Here is a 19,493-nt window from a genome sequence, read left to right as displayed (position 1 = left end):
TATTTTGAAGTACAGTAATTGATATTGTTGCTATTGAAATTACAGGAGATTTTTCTGTGAAAATGAAATGAGCAGTGCAATAATATCTGTAGATGAGCCGGGTTCCGGGCAGGGAAATCTGTTGTAGCTTCTAAGGAAACATACTAATAATAATTCTGTGACAATGACTTAATTCTGACACATGGCAACACTTTCCAAGGTTTTTCTAGGTAGAGAATACGGTAGGACTCCCTACTGTATTAAAAGTGTCAGAATTAAACCCCTCCCCATATATTTTTAATGATGAATTTACCAGAACTGGCCATTAGAGGGAGCTTGAGACCATGCTATGTATAGCAATTGCTGGAGAAATGCAGTTCCATGGTGTCATTACTAGAACTGACCAGGAGAGGAAGCCAGATACTATGCTCTGTAGTGCAATGGTCCCCAACCTTGGGCCTCCAGCTGTTCTTGGGCTTCAACTCCCAGAAATCCTGGCCAGCAGAGGTGGTGGTGAAGGCTTCTGGGAGTTGTAGTCCAAGAACATCTGGAGGCCCAAGGTTGGGGACCACTGGTGTAGAGCATTCGCTATTATAATAGCATTCACTATAATCCACAATTTTCATCATCCGTGGAGGCGGGGCTTGGAACTGATCCCCTGTGGATATGAGGAGTCCTACTGTACTCAGTCTACATCCCAATCCCAAATAAGGGCAGTGCCAGAGAATGCTCCAACTACCGTACAATTGCACTCATTTCACACGCTAGCAAGGTTATGCTCAAAATCCTCCAAGGTAGGCTTCAGCAGTATGTGGACCGAGAATTCCCAGAAGTACAAGCTGGATTCCGAAGGGGCAGAGGAACAAGAAACCAAATTGCTAACATGCACTGGATTATGGAGAAAGCCAGAGAGTTCCAGAAAAACATCCACTTCTTCTTCATTGACTATGCAAAAGCCTTTGACTGTGTGGACCACAACAAATTATGGCAAGATCTTAAAGAAATGGGAGTGCCTGACCACCTTATCTATCTACTGAGAAACCTATATGTGGGACAGGAAGCAACAGTTAGAACTGGATATGGAACAACTGATTGGTTCAAAATTGGGAAAGGAGTACAAAAGTCCCCCGGCTTATTTAATTTACATGCAGAATAGATCATGCAAAAGACAGGACTGGATGAATCCCAAACCGGAATTAAGATTGCTGGACGAAATATCAACAACCTCCGATATGCAGATAATACCACTCTGATGACATAAAGTGAGGACTCAAAGAACCTCTTAATGAGGGTGAAAGAGGAGAGCGCAAAAAACGGTCTGAAGCTCAACATCAAAAAAACTAAGATCAGGGCCACTGGTCCCATCACCTCCTGGCAAATAGAAGGGGAAGATATGGAGGCAGTGACAGATTTTACTTTCTTGGGCTCCATGATCACTGCAGATGGTGACAGCAGCCGTGAAATTAAAAGACGCCTGCTTCTTGGGAGGAAAGCGATGAGAAACTTAGACAGCATCTTAAAAAGCAGAGACATCACCTTACCAACAAAGGTCCGTATAGTCAAAGCTATGGTTTTTCTTGTACTGTAGTGATGTATGGAAGTGAGAGCTGGATCATAAAGAAGGCTGACCACCGAAGAATTGATGCTTTTAAATTGTGGTGCTGGAGGAGGATTTTGAGAGTCCCCTGGACTGCAAAGAGAACAAACCTATCCATTTTGAAGGAAATCAACCCTGAGTGCTCACTGGAAGGACAGATCCTGAAGCTGAGGCTCCAATACTTTGGCCATCTGATGAGAAGAGAAGACTCTTTGGAAAAGACCCTGATGTTGGGAAAGTGTGAAGGCAAGAGGAGAAGGGGACGACAGAGGACGAGATGGTTGGACAGTGTCATCGAAGCTACCAGCATGAATTTGACCCACTGGAAGGCAGTGGAAGACAGGAGCACCTGGCGTGCTCTGGAGTTGGAAAGGTCCCATAAGGCCATCGAGTCCAACCCCCTGATCAATGCAGGAATCCAAGTCAAATATATCTAATAGATGGTTGTCCAACTTTCTCTTGAATGCCTCCAGCGTTTGAGTGCTCACCACCACCTGGGGTAATTGGTTCCCTTGTCTTAGAGAAGAAATTACAAATAAAGCAATATTGTACCTTCTGTCAGACAAGTCATTGTGGACTGAAATCTGCAAAAGACAGATTTGGATCTACTGGATCTCCTGGTGGATCTCCAGGGGATTTCTAATAATCCAAGGTTCTTGTCAAGTTTACAGGAGTGGTGAAGGGTTGGCAGGTCTAGGGGCCACTTTGACCTCCCCATGACCTGTCATAAGCACACAGCTCTCCTGTATTCACCATTATTCAGGAGAAGCCGGGGGGGGGGGGGGGAACCATTTAAGGCAAGCATTTGTCTGCTTTAAACTGAGCTCTCTTCCCATATTTCATTGATAATGCAAGACAAGTCATTATGACTGGTTGAAATGGACCTTCCCTCTGGTTGCAGAGTGCTGCAATTTGTTGCCAAATTTCAGTGATGTAGTTTTGGGTAGTGCCTTGGTGATGCTTCACTAAACAGGGGGAGGGCCCACGGCTCACAGCACTTGAGGTGGCTTCTGTGAGAAACTCTTCTGCTAGTGACTGAACATATATTGCTTCCCAGTTTGTAGGCCTACCGTTCTTCTTTTGCCAGGAGCCGAGTTCTGTTTGTGCCTAATAGCAATGTCCACGATCAGAACCTTGCCCGGACAGTTTTGCACTTATTCAAAGAGTGCAGAGCTGCTGGCATACAAAACTGCAAATTTTGCTCATGAGTAACATGTCCATGCCAGTTTGATCATGCATGTCTTAAGAGAGGGTCTTTGGGAAAGCTAGTAAATTCATATTATAACGTGTGAAAAGGACTTTGTCCAGCAGGTGGCAGCAAAATGTTTTGCTTTGTTAATGCTTCCTCTGTGCAGCATTTGTCCTGCTCTGTGATGTGCTGATGGGTCAGGTGAGTCTTTTTTTTCCTGGCATCTACATCTGGATATTACTAGAGTGGAGCAGTTTGCCCCAATCTGTGCAACCCTCTGTTTCTACTGTTATTGTGCTGGTTGGAGGGTTCCAGTTTAGTTTGTTCCCAGCAGGTGTGATTGCCTGGAATGGACCAAACCAGCTATTCTCTACCCCCTTTTTTCTTTCTGGCTACGTCCATATACACAATATGAAACAAATAGAGGCTGAAACAGGATTGTTAAAGTTGCATGACAAGCCTTATAAGGTGGTGTGTGAAGAATGGTTTCCAGTCTGTGCCCCCTTCAAATGTGCCAGGACCCCCCCCCCCTTGAGAATGTCTGAACTAAATTACAGCCTTACAACTCCTTCCGGTGTCAATTTCCAATTTCCTACGAGCCACTTCAGGATATCGAAAACTGAACACTTCCCCTGATTGTCTGAGGAAGCTAGGATGAGTGAAATTATTTTTATTGCATCTGCTAGATCATTACTGATGTGATGAATCACTCTGATTAAATTGTTAAAATTATTTTTCTTTGCTTGTCTCTGTATTGTTGATTGCAAATGCAGCTGCAGGCAGATTCTCAGTCGGCAATGCACACAGGCAAGCAAAGGATTTTTTTAAAAAAATATTAATCAAAGTGATTCATCACATCAGTAATGATCTAGCAGGTGCAAAAAAATAATAATAATTTCACTTACCCTGATTCTCCACCGAAGATTAGGGGAAGCAGTTAGTTGCCATCAGAAGGAGCTGAAAGTTGATACCCTCTTTGGATGGGAGGAACACATCAAATGGCACATCGCTCCTCCCTCTGACATCACCTGACCCTTTGTAGCCTGAGCCAGGCCCCACCAAATTGACCAGTCTGGACAGGCCCCCAGACAGCTTTCTGAAGATCTAGGAGAGCTCTCCTTATCGTTTGTACTGTGTTTGTCAATCCATTGAAGTCTAAGGAGGTTCACCTGCTTCAAGGAATCTGAACACTCCGCGTGCACTTTCAGAATGCCGCCATCTCACCGCTTAAATTCTCAAGCAAAGCAAATGAAGTTGCAGACAGTGGAAGAGAGAGTCACATAGTTTGATGTTTCTCTATTTGTTTTAAAAAAAACATTGTTTTTAGAGAGGAAACTAGATGTCTGGAAGAAAATGCCTAGTCTAGCCTTTTTTGTCAATATGCTAGTTTTCTGTATTTAACCATGGGCTGATTTTTTTTATTTATTTATTTATTTATTTTTGCTGTTGCTTTCCTGTGGAAGGTCATTCAGTCATGTGCTACCCAGTGGAAGTCTTTGCAACATGAATATGCTTTTGAGCACTAATTATGGGCTAACGTCCATCTGTTTGGCCTCATTGTCCCGCTTCTTAGAAACAGGACAGCCCATTAACAGTTTTAACACTTCATTTGCTTGGGGATAATTATGGCCTTGTTTTGCTTGGCAGTCTGGCCAGAAAAACTCTAAATCAGATGCAGGAGTAACCCACCTATGTAATAAGCCTTGCCTGCCACCCTACCAAACAAAAGCCCCCCCCCCAAAAAAAAACCCACCTGGAAGCCAGTGAAGGCATGGCACCCCAGCTCAATCATTCTTGCCCCTTGTCACGATTAATGATCATTGTGTCACTGGGAGTTTCATAACCTCCCTGGGGCTGTTACATGTATTTGGAATACTTACGTACAGTAGTTAGATAACCTTAACTCAGCATTCAGTATGACCCTCTTGCAGTGGGCATATCAATGTGTCTCCTTTATATTCACAGAGATAATTGAAGTCTAAGAAACGGTCACTAAAGAACAGCTTTGAAAGTAATGCCTTCCTTCAGCTGATGATGAATGTGAGAACTATACAGCTCTGAGCGGGGGGGGGGAAAGGGTCAAACACTGATCAGCTCTTCTTGGAGCTTGCAAAAGTTACTTTTTAAAACTGTAACTCCCAGAATCCCTCAGCCACTGGCTCTGCCGGTTGGGGATTTCTGGGAGTTATTTTAAAAAGTAACTTTTCCGAGCTCAGGATCTTCAACACACAAGTGACGTGCACAAAACATGGAATCTTTCTCTGTGCAACTGGTATCCCTGAACACGTCCACTCCCCGCCCCCCCCCCCCCCAGCTTGCAGAATAGCCCTCTTTTTAGTCATCTACACCAGGTCACATCAAAATATTTTGTTGCCTGGAAGTTGAGCAGCAGGTGGCCACATACCCCACTCCATCCCTGGCGAGATGCACGACTTCCGCAAGCAGTCAAGCTATTTCAGCACCTGAAACATAAACACTCATTAAAGCCTTTTCTACTGCTTGGCTGTAAAACAATAATAACAACAAACAACTGAACAACTGTCTGTTCTTTTATGACATTTGGCCAAAGCCAGTTGCCTGAGGCAGCCAACTCCCTCTGCTCGACAGAGCTGAGCCTCCTTACATCCGAGTTGGCTTTTTCCCTATATAAAGACCTAAACAATATTTTTTTAATAAAGTAGTTAAATTTTGTCCAGACAACAAAGCAGTTTCCTGCAGACTCCTCCGAACTTGACAACGTTGAAGTCAGTTCATTGGTTTGAAGGAATGCTGTAGCACCTGGGAGTACCAGGTTTCATTTGAATTTCTGACCTCCCAGCACGACCCCCCCCAACTGCTTCAACCATGGTGGCAATAAGTGAGCTGCAGTTTTGTAATTAAGGTCACGTTTCTGTTTTCCAGTCTTATCTATTAACATGGACTCTTTAAGCAGACCATCACCATTCATGTGGACTAGTGACTTTTACAAAACACAGGGATTCTTTTGGCCAACTCTTAACAGTCTCCTCTTTTTTCCACTCACCTTTTCCCATATGCAGACACCTGGATTTAGATTTTGGTGACAGGCTTGCTAATTCAGAGCATAGAAGGCAGCCATGTTTCTTTGAACCTGTCTCAGTATAACAAAAATTACACTATTACATCTTCTTTCCCTCTCTAAGTGGATCAGAATCAGGGCAGGAAGGCATTCCCTGAATTTTTGAAATGAGCCTTCCCCCAGTCTGTAAAGCACCTTCACTTCCTCACCAGTGAGGTCTATGAGTTATCAGTTTCTTTTTTTAAATATTTCTGCTATCTTGATTATCTTATATAAATATTATTTTAAAAGATTAATTACAAGTTCACTTTCCACACTTGCACTGCTGAACAGGGAAGGAAAATAAGTCCTCTCTTTAGCACGTGATAGTGATTTCATCTTTATTCTCTTTATGATATTTAGGTCACAAGGCTTGTGAATCAGAGACTTACTGGAAGTTTGGATCATTGTTCAGAAACCCCTCAACTTTTTTCATTCGAAAGAAAAAGAATTGATTGATGGATGGATGGATTCATTTATTTATTCATTCATACAAACAAACAAACAAACATACCCTTACTTTCTTAAAAAAAAGGTCCCAAGGTGGCTTACATAATTAAAAGACAATATTAAAGCTAAAAACAACAAGTATACAAATGTTAAGGAACAAATACCACTCTGAGAAATGATAAACACAAGCAATACTAAAAACACAGTAAAAACAGTAATGCATAACAATTAGAGATGGGGACAAAGTGCCAAAATGGTGCTTCATCTTGGTTTGTGGGTCATCAATTCATCTTTTAAAATATGAACCACAAATGCCCCTCCAGTGGCCTGAGGAACCATGAATCAATTCATCAGTTTGTTGCGTTATTTTTTTTAAGACCGCCTGTGGGGCTATTTAAAAAAATAAAAATATAAAAAAACTCCAGCCCTGAACAGCCTTTCTATGCTGTGCGGCATAGGAATGGGAGGGAAGAAGGGATCAAAGCGATCCCCCAGCCCTGCTGCCTTTGCAAAGATAATGGGATGGGGGATCACTTCTGACAGGCTATGCTCCTCTTCTTAACCCCGCTGGGGCATAGGACGAGGAGCAAAGAGGGACCCAAGTGATTCCCCCACCCCTGCTGTCTTTGTAAAGGCAGTGGGGCTGGGGGATCCCTTTGATCTCTTTTCCCTACTCTTCCTATGCTGTGGGGGCATAGAAAGAGGAGGGAAAATGGAACCCAAGCCATCCTGCAGCCCTGCTATCTTTGCAAAGACCGCAGGGGTGGGGGATCACTTTGATCCTACTTTCCCTCCTCTTCCTATGCTGCACGGGCATGGGAAGAGGAGGAACCAAGCCACCCACCCACCCCAGCTCGAGGGGTGGGATTCCTTTTGGGCAGGCTTTAGCAAGCCACCCAAAGGGAAAATCCCTCCCTGCTTAGGCCCCCCAAGGAACAGCTGATTCGTGGGGACATAAGCTGATGGGGAATGAAGGAATGAATATAAAAGGATTATATTCGTTGCTTCGTATTCCTCAGGGTCTCTGTACCCCAAGAATACGAAGCAATGAATATCTGACGAATCAGGGATATTCGCAGAATATCCTGATTCATTTTTATATTCGCCCCATGTCTAATAACAATCCATCTAGAAATCCCACTCAGGCAGCTGGCCACTGAGAGAAGGCTTGCCTAAGAAAAAGCCTTTGTCTGCTGTTGGCAGGACAACAACAATGGGGCCAGCCTGGCCTCCCATGGGAGAGAGGTTCATGAGCCTGGGAGCAGCAACAGAGAAGGCCCTCTCCCTTGTCCCCACCAAATGCACCTGTGAAGGTGACAGGACCAAGAGAAAGGCTTCTCCGGATGAACTTAACACCTCTATCTCTAGTGTGTATGCATAAACAGGGGATAGGCACAGAGTGTGTGTGTACTCAATCCATCCATCCATCCATCCATCCATCCATCCATCCATCCATCCATCCATCCATCCATCCATCCATCCATCCATCCATCCATCCATCCATCCATCCATCCATCCATCCATCCTGTGGTGTAAAAACAACATTGAAAAACAAATTAAATTGTGTCTAAGGCCACTTCACAATGATGAAATCCTCACACGTTTTTCTCCTGCTGTCCTTATGGTGGGGAAGTGGATCAAATTAGCAACGGAACAGACTGAGGACCTCTTTAATTCTAAAGCAATTGCCATTTGGCATGAGCAACTCCTGTGCCTGCCTGTAAGAGGACTCTCTCTCTCTCTCTCTCTCTCTCTCTCTCTCTCACCCCCTCACTCTAACTTTCACTCTTACTCACACACATCCTACTCACATGTCTCTGAGAACTACCGAGGGTTACCAGACATAGTAGGGAACAAGATGACTTTTGCAGTTTGTGGTATAGAGTTGTCAGAAGACCTTCACCTGTTGACATTTCCCTGCTACCACTATTAAAAGCATAAGAGTCCTAGAAGCTGTCCTTCGTATGTTATGTTTTGAAAGACAGGCAATCAAGAGAAGGGAACAAACCACAGCAGTTCCCATCATGACATCTGACTCCTGATGAGGGGCTGGCATTGCTTCTCCTTTGTCAAGCCTCTGGTGGGCCTTCTGCTCAGAATAATTATCTAGCATGGTGAGAGCCCTGGAAATTTTTCTGTGGAAGATCACTATTCTCCTTTCTTGCCGAAGTCCTTCCAAAATAAAAAAGTAGAAAAAAAATCAGTGGGGTTTGCACATGAAAACTTCCTAGCAATTTGTGCAATTGGTAGTTGGTGTGGATAGAAAGATGCTGGCAGAACACAGAACTGCAGAGAGCTGGACTATACAATGAGTACAGTGTTTCCTCCAAGGCTATTTGCTCAGGTCAAAAGACATCATTACAGATCCCGAGGAGCCACTGAAGCAAGCCAAGGGGGCGGATCGTGAGATCATCATGGAGGAGGGCAAACTGCCAGAGTCAACAATGCTGACCATTGTGCAGTTCTGTCGACACAACGCTGCCTGGTTCTTTCCAATGCTCCCAGGTTGCAGTAGATGTTGCAAAGCAAGGCCAGAGTTACTGCTTTACCAGAGAGATGGGCGGGGGGAGGGGGGGAGGAGAAGGAGGAGAGGTGGCATTTTTAACCTAGGACACATTGAAGCGACTGGGCCCTTCTACAAAGGATGACTGAGATGAAAAGGGAGCTGAAAGTGTATTGAAGAATATCTTTTCTCAGTACCTACGTGTTAGTTAAGTAATTTTGTACACTTCTAATTAAGATGGGTTTATTGAGACATGCAGAGAGGGTTTTGCACAGCCCTCTTCAAATACATGGCCACAGACATCACTGTTCGTAGAAAAACTTAATTTGTAACAGATTCCAAAAAATACACAGGGCAGACAGAGAGAGAATGACATTGTTGCAAAGAGTCACAGGATAGTTTAATATTTTATTTTCAACTTCTCTTCTTCCTCCAATGTGTTTTCTTTGCAGCTACCTGTGCCCGGCCTTCCCAATGACAACAGGAGATTAGTGGTAAAAGACTGACAGGAAACCTGTGTCTCCCTCCATTTTCGTTCCTAAGGAAAAAAAAATGTTTCCTCATATAAAGCAATAGATTTAAAAAAACAAAAACAAATTAGAACCATATATCTTATAAATAGCTTTCTACACAGAGTGATGATGATGGCAATTTGGATGAACACAGACTCATGTGAGTCTGTCCACTGACATGGCACAACCCAGACACTGACTAACCACCTCTGTGAGAACTAGGCCAAAGTTTGTGAGTGCTGAAGAACTTCAAGAGAGCAGGAACTATTCAGTCCATTCCCTGGGCCTTTCTTATTCTTAAAATGCTATCTTGCTTCTTGGTTTGTAAGATGGGCTATTTAAATGGCTTTCAGAAATTAGAACCAGCTTTTGAGAAAAGTAACATACACTCAACACCAGTGGAATAAAGTCAACTTCACAACAACGTCAACTGATGCACCATTTTATGACAGAAATGTCTTAAGAATTGTTGTTGTTGTTGAGCTGTAACTGATCTGGCTTTCCATGAGGCAAGATTTCATGGGATGGGTGCTGTGAGGGAAAGGCCCCTGTTCTTTGTGGCCATTACCAAATATTAGGCAGAATGCAAGCAAGGCCTTTTTAGAGGCTATTATTACAGGTGGAGCCAAGTGTACAAGGATACGGTAGCTTTAATTTCTGAAATTAAATATGAATACTGTATTGTATTTTCCAGGCAACCTTCAGCATACAGCCGTGTTGAAACAGATAGCCCTGTGGTTAGTGCTCTTGAAAAGTTTCACATCACACACCAAATCCCTGGCACACAACAGCTGATGATGGGAAATCCATGACTGGATTGTATGTTTGAAAGGCGAAATGTTGTATGGCACCTATAAATTGTGCCCCCTCCCTCACCATGGGAGCAGTAATAGCTTTTGTGACAGTGGAGTTGTGCTTAGAAAAATGGCACAGAGCCACAAGGGGCAATTCCACTTTGCCCAGTGTCACAACCTAGTTCTCTACTGCAGGGAAAGTAGGATGCACAGTTAGCATTTTAACAACCTGTGAGATATTGCAGTCACAAATTGTCTGAGCTATCTCACTTAGTTTGGCCTTAAGTCAAATGTCTGCCCCTGACTTTACTAGTCAGTTCTGGGGGTAGATGTTCTAAGCACAAAAATTAATCTAGAGTCCTATTGAGCTTCCACTGAGCAAAAGGTCCCACCCACACAGCAATGTGGGATTGCTCCTTTAGCATAAGTGCTGCCGTTGGTAAGTGGAAAGCAGATGTTCTTCATGGAGATCCCTGCTTGCACAACGGTAAGGCTTACACAAGTGGCAGGACCCTACAACATTATTCTAACAGCAATTTTTGGAGAGCAAACACTCAGTGGCCCAAAGCCTGCTGCTTAGTGCAGTAAATCATACTATAGAATAAGGCCACTGAATCAATGGAACATTATCTATTGTACTTAAGTGTCACCTAGTAAGCTGTAGTTAGAATAAGCCTATTTTGAGTCAATGGAACTTATGAAGATGACCCAACAAAGACTCATTGATTCAAGAGGCCTACTCTAGCATGAGTTACTGCATTAAGCGACAGGATTTTGGCCAATTGGTTAGTAGTTGTTATATCTCTAAATTGTATTCTTTGTCACCATGGCCCAAAGGCATATTGTGATCAATATCAGAGATGGGATATTGGTACTGAAGAAGAATATCGCCACCACAGGTGGCTGGGCTAATTCCGGCTGTCCACTCACTGTTTGTGGCATACACGACCTGTCATCGCTCACACAGCACCAATTCTGGAAGTAGCCTGGCTGGGGCTTCCCTGCCTTGCGGAGCTGTTGACCACTCAGCAGCTGAGCAGGAAGACTCATCATCCTGCCTCCTCACTGGATTGGTCAGCAGCACAGGGAGGCGGGAAAGATCTGGCTGAGCTGCATCTGTGACTGGCACAGCGCAAACAATGATGGCCGTGTGCACTGCAAGCAGTAAGTGGACAGCCCGGTTCTGGGGGGAAGGTCCAATTGGACCGGGAGAGACGAATATGAATATCCCGTCTCTAATCAATATGCCACCACTCATGACTGCATTGTCTTTCAGTGATCTTCCTGATTTGTTTCTGCATCTTGAGATTGCCTTAGTCAAGGGGATGGTATCCAAGTCCTCACTGCTAAGTTATTTTTGAGATCTGGTAGATAGCTTGGGAATATCTAGTTATAATATGATTGTTGGCAACTAATTACTGTTTTGGTATTAAGCAATGTAATAAGTACCATTAATTACAGAGTTACCATAGAAGTAACATAGCAAGAAGTATCAAAGTTACTTTTAAGATATAAAGCATAACATTTTCTAGTTATTTTAAAAATAGAACTTCAATTTTAAGCTATTTTATAGGCATTGTAAAAGGAATTGCTAAGGTTTTATGCCATTCCCTTGCCAACCTTAAAAAGCAAGGGAAATATTCCTTGTTTTTTTCTTTTATTATTATTTTGTGTGTGAATATTTACAAGCTGTATTATCAGAATTGACTACTAGAGCAAACCAAATATTACATTGTTGCATATGGGGGGCCTACTGGCAAAGCATTTGTAGCAAATGTGATAGCTCAAATCCACTTATCTAGTTATGCTGATCTAGTAGAAATGATGCAACTATAGAGGCAAATTGCCCCAAGTTAAGAAAATCACCATAGAAACTATCAATTGCATATTGAATGTGACTAATAACATCTGCAATGGTTTCTCAGATTAGGGACATTTCCCTCCAAAAGTTACAATATTTGCAAACTACAGAAGAAGATTTTGGCCAATGGGGATTATTTGTGAGTTTGAAACACCAATAATGATAATTACACTGACTACAAAAAGGTAATTAGTTCCTTTTAAAAATTAACATTCCCAGCCTTGATCTGGCATTCAGCTCACTGTTTCTGTGCCTCATTAAGTTCCAGATTCAGTATCCTCTGACAATTAGGCTGCTTCTAATACAAACTTCCATTTATATTGATTTTATACCCCAGTATATTCCCAGCTTGCACTCTACACATCTTCCACTTTGGACCTGCCCACTATATACGATTGTGCTCAGCTTCAATATTACATCACAAATACTTTGGAACCAATGTGGGTAAGTATGGGGCTTAAATTCTTCCCAGTTCTCCTGTGTCTCTTTGCAAGTTCTGAGCCAAAGAAGAACCAAGTTGCAGCACAGCATAGGGAGTTGCCAGATTTCCTAGGTTGCAACGGCTCGTGAGTTGAAATCTGACAGCACAATGCTGCTGGCAACAGCACATCACTGGCTGGAAGAGACGAAATCACCTGATTCTCTTCCAGCCAGTCCTGTACTACATACCGCAACAGAGCACTGGCTAGATGGCAGCAAGGAGGAAATGTTCTCTCTTCCAATTAGCCCCAAAGGCACAGGTGAACTTTGCTTTGCTTTAAAGACACCCCACCGCCACCCACTTGCAGCTTTGACAAATCCATCTGACACAAATGGGAAGCTAGGATTAAAACCCAAGAACTCTATAACTTGGATTGAAGATGCCAAGGTCTGACATCAGCATAAGTAAACCTAAATACCTTGTGTCCTTCTCCTGATTCATGGTGTCAATAGGTCACCAGCTTTCATTTCTGAAAGCAAATGCCCCCCCCCTCACTCCTGGGAAACCTTTTTTCTTCTTATAGTTTTTTTCAATGCTGGCTGGATAGCTGCAGAGCCAAAGGCAGGGAGTTTGAGTGGTGTCAGCTGGTGTGGCTGCTGCAGAGTCCCAGGGCACCCCCCAGAAGAAGGGAGGGGTAAACCACTTCTGAGTATTCTCTACGAAGAAGACCCTGAAAAGGGTCACCATAAGTCAGAATTGAGTTGATGGCACCTGATGATGATGATGATGATACTTTTTTCAACCTCAAGGCAGGACTCAGCAAGGATTAGACAGAGAGGCCGTTATCTGTTTGGCACTCAGAATATGAACGCTGGAGGCAAGCTTATGGAGGACTTCAAATGACTGCTTATTCTTATGACTCATCCACTTCCACAGGTACAAGTGCTAAGCAAATTCAGCAAATTCCCTGTGCCTGAAATGAGTTCCAGAAAGCAAACCAACTTTCCAGTAGAAGAGGCACTCCAGCAGCCCTAAAGACCTTATGAGTACCAGCAGAAGAGGAGCCCTTCAGATATGAGGAAAGAGAAGTTACAGTTTTTACTGTTTAAGGTTTGCATAGGCAGGGAATGTAGAAGTCAACATGAATTAAGAGAGCACAAAATATTTAGCCACAGAAGACTATCTGTACAAAGTAGTAAATGTGGGACTGGTGCCTGTCACATCAGTTAAAGCTCATCTTCTTCACCCATATTTCTATATACATGTCTGCCACATAGTGGGCATTGACTTCCTTTATGGAAAACATTGGATGATTTTTATAACAGTAAGAACATAATGTCTCTGCCAGTTATTGATTAAGCTGTCAGGATGCCACAGAATATTTATAAACTCTGACTGATCAGCCCAACATCATGCAAGGGGTCATGCTGCTGTCTATATTAGGCACAAAATCTGATTGGACTTTGGATTTGGCTTTTGGGGCTTGGCTTTGGCAATTGCACGGGTGTCTGGATTCAAAGGCAAAATGTCATTTGGCAAACAGAACTTTTCCCTTGGAGAATCAGTTGGGAAATGAAATAAAAAAGCCAGAATGATCTCAGACCAAGGATTTTGAAGAAAATATGGGACTGTATAGTGACGCAACCAACCCCCTCTCTCACCATTCTCCTGAATGGGAGGGAGAGGGGCAAAATGAGGGACAAAATTCAATCCTGGGGAGGCAAAACCTATGGATAGAAAAAGAAGGGAGTCCAATTTGCAGGGATCAACAAGGTAATCAAGATTCCTAGTGTTTGAGGTATGACACAGAATGCACACAGTTTGGATTTACAGGATCTCAGCTTTGAACAAGCAACTTCAAAATCAGCATCTCAAAGAATGAGACCAACTGTTCAAATACTAAAACAGAAAACAACATTGCTGTGTGTTCTGTACGTAAAAACAAAATGTAGTGTTGAATAACATCTTTTATTAGGACCACTAAACCTTTACAAGATCCAAGAAATCAAGGGAAATCAAGCAGTGAAAGCTGCTCCCAAAGCACTTGAAATAAATAAATTCCTAGGTATATATGGGATAGCAATAGCTACAGAGACTGAGGGTACAAATACATAAAGAGAGGAATTCAAATTCACTCACATTCATTTGCTGTGAAGTTGCAGCAGGGAATTGGTTCTGTTTGGTTTAAATGAATACACAGGGAGACAAGAGAAAAGCCTTGTTTGCTGCTTATTGCAGTTCTATGGATAGCCCTGCAGATGGCACTACAAAAAAGAACAGTATTAACAAGCTTTGATAAAGCTTTCCTTCCTCAATTTCCTCCTCTTGTTATGTTTTCCAAACTTTTTTTAAAGTCTTGCCCATGGAGAAAGGCATTGCCAAATAATGTATGTGCTGGCACTGTTCTGTGCGTGCACATTTGTGTGTGCAACATGTCCTTAGTTCAAGCAATCACATGCCTGAACCAATGCAAACGGAGCCATTTTTTAAAAAGCAGGAACCCCAGCTGCAGAGAAGGAAAACTACAGACTTGGGGTGAGGGAACTCCAGGCTGATTGGAATTTCCATTGCATCATGTGATTAAGAAAAAGAAAGAAAGAAAACCAGCCGGTCCCAAACCTGTACTATGCCCCATGTAAGCAAAGTGATGCTCAAGGTTTTACAACAGAGACTTTTAACTTATATGGAGAAAGAACTGCCTGATGCTGAAGCTGGTTTTGGGAAAGGAAGAGACACTTGAGATCACACTGCAAATACTGTATATGTTGGATACTACAGTATGCTGAAGAATATCAGAAGATCAACCTATGCTTTATAAACTACAGCAAAGTCTTTGACTGTATGGATAATGAAAAGCTGTGGGTTGTTGTAAAAATATGGGTGTGCCTTGATCGTCCAGATGTGCAACCCATATTGTGAACAAGAAACTTTTGTTAGGACAGAATATGGAGAAATAGAACAGTTTTCCATAAGCAAAGGTCTTAGACGGGTGTGCTTTATCCCTCTGTACGATCTGTATGCAGAACATATCATATGGAAAGCTGGACTGGATTCAGAAGGAGGAGGAGTAAAAATGGCGAAAGAAACATCAATAATTTAAGATATGCTGATGATACCATCTTACTGGCAGAAAGCTGTAGTGACTTGAAATTACTCTTGATAAAGGGGAACAGAGGAAGTGCCAAAGCAGGACTGCAGCTGAACATTAAGAAGACAAAAAACAGAACTATAGAAGAACTACACAACTTGGCAACGAAGAAAGTGAAATTGTTAAAGATATTTTGCAAATCTTGGTTTATTCATTAACCCAAATGGATACTGCAGCCAAAAAATTAAAAGAAGACTGAGAGAGAAAGCAAAAACTATCATCAAGTGTAAAGATGTGTCCCTGTATGACTCTGTTGTATTCCTAATCACTATGTCTGGATATGAACGCTGGACAGTGAAGAAAGCAGACAGAAAAAAGACAGGAAAAATATGGTATTAGCAGAGAGCTTTGTGGATATCATGGACCACCAGAAAGAGAAAACAAATGAGTCCTAGATCAAATCAAGCTTGAACCTTTTCAGTGTGCAGTCTTTGTGCCTGTAAACAACACAACATAAGCAACAAGTAAAAACTGATTGCACTGTTAAAAGAAAAAGTAAGAGAGATTTCAATTACCCTGATATTTGCTAGGAGGCAAATTCTGCCAGATATGGCTTTCCCAAGAAATTCCTAGATTGTATTACTGATAGTTTTCTCCTATAAAAAGTGAAGGAAGAAAGTAGAGGATTAGCTATCCTTGACTTGGTTCTAACCAATAGGAATGACTTGGTGGATGAAATGGATGTAAGAGGAACTCTAGGGGAAACTGGCCAAATTACCCTTGAGTTTTTTTTAATTTCAAAAGAAGTAAAAGCTGGATTTTAGGAAAGCAGATTTTAATAAACACAGAACAATGAGAGGTAAGGTCCCATGGCAGGGGATCCTGACATGAAAAGGAGTCAAGATGGGTAGGAATTTCTTTAAAAAACAAAACAAAACAAAACAAAAAAATAAAAGCACAACTGCAAACAGCTGGGTGAAGTGCCTCGTGACTGGTCGAGGGGTAATATTGTCCTCACTTTCAGTAAGGGCAAAAAGAAGGGCCCTGAGAACTACAGACTAGTCAGCTTGACATCAATCCCAGGAAAATTCTGGTGCAGATGATAAAGTGGTCACTCTGCAAGCACTTTGAAAACAATACAGCTATAACTAGAAGAAACCAAAATTTACCAAGAACAAATGCTGTCAGACTACCCTGATCATATTTTTATCAGGTAACCCTCCCTGGCAGGGAGAGTGAGAATGCTGTAGACATAATATATCTTAACTTCAGCAAAGCTTTTGACAAAGTGCCACATAATGTTCTGATCACCAAACTAAGTGTGGGCTGGGAGTGCTTATCAGTGGCTTCTTCTTAAACTGAGAGGAGGTAACAAGTAGGGTACCATAAGGCTCAGTCCTTGGCCCAGTGCTCCAACTTTTTTATTAATGACTTGGAAAAAGAGGGCACAGGGAATGCTTGGATGTGTGGATGATAGAAAATTGGGCAGAATAACTAATACCTTGGCAGACAGGAACACAATTCAAAAAGTGCTTGAGCACTGGGCTGAAAACAACAGAATGAAACTTAACAGGGATAAGTGCAAAGGTCTACACTTAGGGGCAAAAAACAAATGCACAGTTATAAGACAAATGGCTCAAGATCTTGGAATTGTTGCAGATCACAAGCTGAATATGAGCCAACAATGTGAGGTGACTCCAAAAGGCAAATGCTATTTTAGGTTGCATTAACAGATGGATTATTGGGAGGAAAGTGATGGCAAACCTAGACAGCATCTTAAAAAGCAGAGACATCACCTTGCCGAGAAAAGTCCATATAGTCAAATCTACGGTTTTTCCAGCAACGATGTATGGAAGTGAGAGCTGGACCATAAAGAAGGCTGGCCTCCAAAGAATTGATGCTTTTGAATTGTGGTGCTGGAGGAGGCTCTTGAGAGTCCCCTGGACTGCAAGGAGAACAAACCTATCAATTCTAAAGGAAATCAACCTTGAGTGCTCACTGGAAGGACAAATCCTGAAATTGAGGCTCCAATACTTTGGCCATCTCATGAGAAGAGAAGACTCCCTGGAAAAGACCCTGATGTTGGGAAAGTGTGAAGGCAAGAGGAGAAGGGGATGACAGAGGATGAGATGGTGGGACAGTGTCATCGAAGCAACCAACATGAATTTGACCCAACTCCGGGAGGTAGTGGAAGACAGGAGGGCCTGGCATGCTCTGGTCCATGGGGTCACGAAGAGTCGGACACGACTTAACGATTAAACAACAACAACAACAACAGATGGATAGTCTCCAAATCCTGTGAAATACTAGTTCCCTTCTCTTTGGTACTGGTTAGGGCTCATCTAGAGTAGTTCAGTTCTGACCACACTTTAAGAAGAATGCCAACAAACTGGAGCAAGTTCAGAGGAGGGCAACAAAGATGATCAGGAGACTGGAAACCAAGCCCTGTGAGGAAAGACGAAAAGAACTGGCCATGTTTAACCTTGAGAAAAGAAGAATGAGGAAAGATGTGACACTACTCTTCAAAGGCATGAAAGGTTATTATGCAGAAGAGCGGCAGGATCAGTCATCTGAGAGTGCAGGATATGTATGGTTCTAGAAGCAAAAACATACAACAAACTGAGATTTACTCTGGACACATCCTGATAAGACAAATTTCACCAGAGAAGCCAACAATGCTCAGATAAGTGGAAGGCAACAGGAAAAGAGAAATATCATGTATGAGATAGATTGACTCAATAAAGGAAGCCATGGCCTTAATGATAGCTCACCTTAGAGGTCACTCATTCATAGGGTTGCCATAAGTCAGAGATGACTTAATGGCACAGAATAGCAAGAATAACAAAATGTTATAAAAGTGACACAAGAGGGCATGACCTTTCAAGTTCTTTAGAACTCTTGAACATGGACAGCCACAGGGAGAAGACTACCTTTTCCTGTAGGACCACTGCCCAGGAATTATGATGGAATGTGACATTGCAATATGTGAAGGGAGTGGGGCTCTGTGCACAGGGCAGAAAGGACTTCTATGCAAATTTGGCTACACGGACAAGAGTCTCTACCACTATCTACTGATGTCTGCATGAGTAGAACCAAATACACAGTTCCAGTACCTAACTAGATTATTCAGTTGAGGGTGGCAATAAACACATTTCACACACTGTCCCTCTTCTCCATTCATCTCTTTGTTCTTTCCTTTTTCACTCAATCTCCTGCGGGGGGGGGGGGAATGACCCCCAGGGCATACCCTAATGGTCTTTCTCTTTATCTCTCTCCCAGCCTAACTGCTATGAGAAGAGAACTGGGGGGTGAGTAGGACAGGAGAGATTGGGGCACTCTGCAACACATTGGAGGGGGGAAGGAGAAAGGGTTAAACCTTTGTTCCCTAGCTATAGTGAAAATTGTCCCCTGCATGCCAACCAAGGTATGAAAGAGACCCATCCATTCAGCCCAGGTGTTCTTGTGAAGGGGGAGGGGACCAAAGATCCAGGGCCATGGGAAATACATCCAGACTCCAGAGGCCCAGGTTCTGGGCCAGGGTGCCAAGGTTGTCCTGCCCTGCGTTGTCCCAGAGGCGCTGGGGAACGTGATGTTGCAACTGTGGCGGGACCAGCTCCCTTGGCAAAATCTGGCTCCAGGGGCTTCTCCCTCAGGGAAGGAGGCTGCCTCAGGCTCCAGGGGCTCTCCATAGAAAAGCCTGGGCTAAAAGATGATGGCTCAACTGCATCCAGCACCTCCACTCAGGGGCTCCTCCTGAGGTGGACAGCCAGCCGCCTGCCATTGGAAAGCGCTGCTGATGGCTCCCGTTGAAATCACCAAGAGCTCAAAGCTGCCGGCACACACACACACACACACACACACACACACACACACACACACACACACACACACACATACACATACATACACCTAAACATCACAAAACATGCCGCACCACACGTCTCACACAGGGCAGGTTACACGCGCGCTTGTGCAGGATGAGCACACACACACACACACACACTCGCTCCTCCCCCCCCCCCA

At 43.1% G+C, this 19,493-nt stretch overlaps 1 long non-coding RNA gene across 2 annotated transcripts in view; it reads right to left on the bottom strand.

Annotated features, from left to right (window-relative positions):
- Positions 1 to 19,493, bottom strand: part of LOC140705846 (uncharacterized) — a 30,310-nt gene that overhangs the window by 9,936 nt on the left and 881 nt on the right. For both annotated transcript variants that reach the window (XR_013543453.1, XR_013543454.1), the window contains exons 2-3: positions 5,788 to 9,332; positions 5,170 to 5,227 (exon numbers count right to left, since the gene is read on the bottom strand). This is a non-coding gene — a long non-coding RNA (uncharacterized LOC140705846). The remainder of the gene's footprint in view (positions 1 to 5,169; positions 5,228 to 5,787; positions 9,333 to 19,493) is intronic.

The sequence above is a fragment of the Pogona vitticeps genome, chromosome 3 (assembly GCF_051106095.1).
Source record: "Pogona vitticeps strain Pit_001003342236 chromosome 3, PviZW2.1, whole genome shotgun sequence".
Classification (NCBI taxonomy): domain Eukaryota; kingdom Metazoa; phylum Chordata; class Lepidosauria; order Squamata; family Agamidae; genus Pogona; species Pogona vitticeps.
This window is presented reverse-complemented; position numbering and strand designations above follow the sequence as displayed.